Genomic DNA, 5,414 nt, shown 5'->3' on the forward strand with positions numbered 1-5,414 from the left:
TGGCCTGATCCAACATGGGCATCTCTTATGTTCTTATGTTATGATCAATCATTTGCACCAGGGTAGTCTGGAGATCAGGCATGATCCCAGGTTTCCGGGCCCCACCTGGAGGTTGGTGGCCTTACATACAATGATGGGGCACACCAACAACTCGATCCTGAGAGGAGAGGAGTTTGATTCATGTTTCATGGTTGTGGCATTTGAGGACTGCAGCTGTAGGCCTCCCATCTGTGGAGTGGAGGCGTTGGGCTAGGATCCGGGATGACCAGGTTGGAAGAATCCAGGCTCCCGCCGTGGTAGCCCATTGGGTACCCCTGGGCCCCTCACAAGTCCCTCAGCCAAATAAACCTCACAGTTGTGTTGCCGTGAGGATTAAGCGGAGGAAGCTACATTGGGACACAGGTCTGGGAGAAATGGAGATGAACAGTGCTTTCCTTGCCGTCACGTAAACAAATGGAAGCTTTGCCTGCAGTAACCCCTGTCTGTTTGCAACCGAGGGGCCTCTTTGGAGAGGAGCCTGCTTGAAGTCACTGCCCACTTCCCCTTTTTGTGCAGCCTCCCACTTGAGTCTCTCCCACTGTGTGTGCCTGACTCTCGCACAGTAATATGTGGCAGAATCCGCAGCCGTCACTGAGGTCAGCGTCAGAAAGTACTTGGTGTTTGATGGGTTCACTGTGATGCTCATTCGGTCTCTGAAGGCTGGAGCATAGTTGGTGCTCTTAGTCCAGTACCCCATCCAGACCAGCCCTTTCCCAGGAGACTGTTGAACCCAGTCCCAACCGTAGCCATAGCCACCTGTGATTGTGACACCAGTAACGGTACAGGTCAGTTGGAGGGTCTCTCTGGGTCTCAGCACTTCTGGCCCAGATTCCTGTAACTGGAGCTGGGAGGAAAGTCCTGGGAGAGGCAAAGGAACCACAGTTAGACATTCATAGCCCTCCCTGACAAGCTTCCCTTCTGAAAATCTCACCCACTTGACCCAAACGCAAAAACAGCACTTAACACAAACAAAAGCAATAGATTTAATGGCCTAAGCATCAATCTTTTTATTTAACTGGCTTGTAGAGTCAACTGGGAGAGTTTTAGGAGATACCAACCTAGGGAGGAAGCCAGGAGCAATAGAGAAATGAAGCCAGGGGCCATGTTAAGAGAAATTTAAAAGGGGATCAGAACATCGAATGCAGCTTTTCCTTTGAGGTGGAGTTACTATAAGGAGTCAGCTGCTCTGGGCTTGTATTTGAATAGGGGGCCAGTAACAGAATTTGCATATGGCTGGACTACTTTTGGTAGGATGCTCTTCAAAAACTCCATAAAGCCAGAGGTATGGTCAAGGTATGGACGATGTTGGCAGAAGTTACGTTTCCCATGTTGAACTGATGGTGTTGCAGGGATGGCATGAGACAGGGGTGTAGTGAGATACTACAGATATCATGCCATGACAAAATTAGGATGGAGAGTGGAAAAGAAAGGGACAGAGAAAACCAGAAGAAATTCCTGGCTCTCTTGAAGCTCAGTTGATAAAGCTTGTTGTGATTGTTCCTTGCAGCCGTCTGCGTTGATTGGTGATAGGGACTAATTTGGAGTGGTCCTTGTCTTGGGAAAGTTTGCCTGAAGGGTGTACAGATTAGAAACAGAGTGGATAAAGGGAAGCACACTTGCCAGGCTTAGCAGATGGAGCGTTCAAGCGCAATGGATGCTGGGAGTGGTCTGGGGGGGTCAGGCACCACCTCCACTTTAGTGCCCCATCAGGACAGATGTCGGGGAGGGAGAAGGGCTAGCCCATCCAGAGATTTGCCGGAACCTCTGGCCTTTCAAAAATGCAGGGGCTGAGTCCAACCAATCATCTCCAGTTCTGTCAGTCTATCTGTAATGTATTGGGTTAGTCAAGCCAGCTAAAGATCCATAACAATAGCTGGCTAGGATCCTAGATGACACCAATAGGGAAGCAAGGATCCTAGAGTAGACCAATGGACAGATAAGGACTTGTAAATAGCCTATCATTGGGAGTGGGTGTGGGTGTTACCTTTTGCATGCATATAACCTCGCTTCGGCCAGGGGCTTTCAGTCTTTCTTTTCTGTCCTGCTGACATCACTAATAAATATGAGCTGATCACTGAACGCGTTTGAACCCAGTATATTTCACAATCCATCAGGGTTGGCCTTTCTTTGGAATCTAATCAGCAAGTTACCCGAGGAAGCCACCTCTCAGTTTATCTGTGTCGAGGGTTTCCAAGTCTGGGTTGGGGAATTCCTGGATATTTGGGGCAGTGCTTGGAAGGGGAACTTCAGGTCCTCCTAGATTCTCTGGTACAGCCCACTAGCTGATGTTCTCATTTTCCCCCCAGGAAGTTCTCTGTATTCTGGAGATCAGTTTGAATTCCAGAAGAACTTCACGTTCCCTCCTGGAGACTGGGATCCCGAACAGTTCCTGGCAAGGCCCTCTTCCCAGAGAGTTCTGTTCACTGAAGCACTTTGCTAGTTCAGCTTCTATTGCATTCTGAAAATTCTTGGGTTCTTTAAATATGAAAAGGTATGCATATTAAAGGATAACTCCTAAAAATAAAGGCTATAATTAAGTGTCCCATAACTGAAGGCTAAGAAGGTGAAACTTCCACCCCTGTGAGTCAGAGACGTTGCTAGTGGGAGTCTGGGGACCTTTGATAAAAGAACTCTCCTACTCTCCAGGGGGTTCCACTCCCGCTTCAGTTGGGAATGATTGGCTGGCTCTGGAGGGAGGCGTGTCTTGGTGTGGTCCCGGGACCAGTTCAGGCTGTGCAGTTTTGTGCTGCCACCTGCTGCTAACCACATAGAAGTGCAGCACTCTCACAAGGAGAAAAGAACAAAGCCTGAGTTCAGTGGCACTTTTAAGACATAAGAACATAAGAGATGCCAATGTTGGATCAGGCCAAAGGCCCATCCAGTCCAACACTCTGTATCACACAGTGGCCAGAAATACCAGTGCCATCAGGAGGTCCACCAGTGGGGCCAGGACATTAGAAGCCCTTCCACTGTTGACCCCCCCCCCCAAGCACCAAGAAGACAGAGCATCACTTGCCCCAGAGCCCCTATCTATACCTTGTGGCTAATAGCCACTGATGGACCTCTGCTCCATATGCTTATCTAATTCCCTTTTGAAGCCGTCCATGCTTGTAGCCGCCACCACTTCCTGTGGCAGTGAATTCCAAGTGTTAATTTCAAGACCAACAAAGTTCCATTCAAGGCACAGGTTTTTCTGTGCAGGCACACTTCTTCAGATACAATGAAATGGGAATCACGAGTCCACACTCAAAGGTAGAGGGTGAGCAGTAAATTAACATACAGCATAATGAAGATGGTTAACAGATGCAAGGATGAAACAAGAATAACAGGCTTTTTAATATGGTTACCATGTCTTTGGGTTTAATTCTGTGGCAAAGCATAGTGATAGAAATAAATACGTCAGAATTGGAGGCTGATGGGCAGACGTGGATAATCATGCTGTTTCCTCAAAACCACGTGGATAACCATGTCATTTCCTCACAATCCCTCACTGACTATAGACAACTTTATCAGGAGTTGAAATAGCAGGGTTTTTCGTAATTATGCATTCACGTTTGAAGAGTTCTCTCAGCACTGATTTAGCCCTTCCCTAGGATACAGGGGCCTGGATTATGGTACTTTTTATAACAAATCTCCTTTATGTCATGTTGCTTTCAGGCTCACCTTCAACACTGCAAGAACTGAAATATGAAACTGGTGACCGCCTAAGAAAGTTACCCTTTTGGGTAGCTAAACCTGTTCTTCTTGGCAGAAGATGGGGAGATAGAAATGCAATGTTCCCTTATTTTTTTAAATAAGATATGACAGGAGAACCAGAAAATTAAGGCATTTAATGAGAGCAATTGTTCTAAATAAGATGGGGAAAATATTATTTTTAAAAGAATTCTTCAGGACATAGAAGAAGAACTGTTGCTGAAACAACAGTAATATAGGCCCCGGTCACACGGAGAATTTGCCCCGTGAGAGGGACGGCTTGCCTGCGGATTAAAGCAGCGCGATCATACTGTAACATCTGGGCATCATCGCACTCCTGTCTCTAACCCGCAGCTTCGGCCTAAAGATGCGGATTTAAAAGCTACCAGAAACCATGTACTATTTTCCTGATAATGTGCTGCGTGTGCGGGGCGGGGCGTCTGATCAGGAAGTGCTGGTAGCCCGTTGCGGCCAGCGCCCGTTGGCGTCCCATGCATGCGCACAAATGCCTTGCTGCTGTGTTGCCTTGCATGGTGTGATCGGCTGCCGGAGGTTTGGGCACGGAGCCGCAGGGGAAGGTGAGATCGCACTACCGTGCGTGATTTTGCTCTGGCTCTAAAAGCCTCCTGTCCCCTGCGGATTATCCCGCTCGTGTGACCGGGGTCCTAATATCTTTTTACTAGGAGCAACCAAAATGTCCCAAACAAGAGAGTGTAATGTTCACCAGTACTCTTCTTCGGGCTGATTTTTCAGCCTAAAATTTAACGAGAGAGTGGGGAAAAATAAGAGGTTTAAGGCAGGATGGAAAAGCACAGCCTGTGTTAGGTAGTTTTATGAAGATGGAGACCAGGAGTTGTGGCAGACCTGACCTGCATTGCTGTCTGGGCTCTTTTTTAATTTCAGATGGAAAGACACCATTTTTTTAGTCTCTTCACCGATGGAGCTTGTGGTACAGTTTGGTAACTCAGTTGCACCCCTCACTAAGGAAACCATAAAACAAGCAAAGTAACTTTCCAAATAAACAGAACAGTCAAGTTTGCAATGTCTCCTTGGTTCCAAATCAGAAAATAATGTGGATCCAAATCTATGAGATGATTATCAAAGCGATCTCTTTGACACCCTGGTATGAGAAAGAAAACCAGGAGAGCTGTGGAAATAAAAGGCTGGGCCTATATGTTTTCATCCTCCAGGGCAGGGCCATTTCCTCTACTGATCATCACGACAGGGGATTTGCTACATCAACAGCAATGCTTGAACCAGACGTTAACCGAGACCCAGCAGCGTGTTTGTGGCTGGTGGAGAGAGTGTGGTTTTTGCCTGGATGCTCCATTGCTTCGCCTCTCAGTGTGTCTCTCACACAATAATACATGGCAGTGTCTGCAGCTGTCAGGGAACTCATTTGGAGGTAGACCTCATTCCTAGAGGAGTCCCTGGTGACGCTGATTCGGCTGCCGAATGCTGAGTTGTAGTAGGTGTTTCCTCCAGCTGAGGTGCTTTGAATGTTTCCCAGCCACTCCAGGCTTTTCCCTGGGAGATGTCGGATCCAGCCCCAGAAATGATCACTCACTTGGACCCCGGAGACAGCGCAGGTCACTTTGAAGGACCCTCCCGGCTTCACCATTGCTGGGCCAGACTGGGTAAACTGGGGACTGGAAAAACTGCCTGGGAAGAAAAGGGAGAAC

The sequence above is a fragment of the Gekko japonicus genome, unplaced genomic scaffold (assembly GCF_001447785.1).
Source record: "Gekko japonicus isolate JY-2015 unplaced genomic scaffold, Gekko_japonicus_V1.1 scaffold5329, whole genome shotgun sequence".
Classification (NCBI taxonomy): Eukaryota; Metazoa; Chordata; class Lepidosauria; order Squamata; family Gekkonidae; genus Gekko; species Gekko japonicus.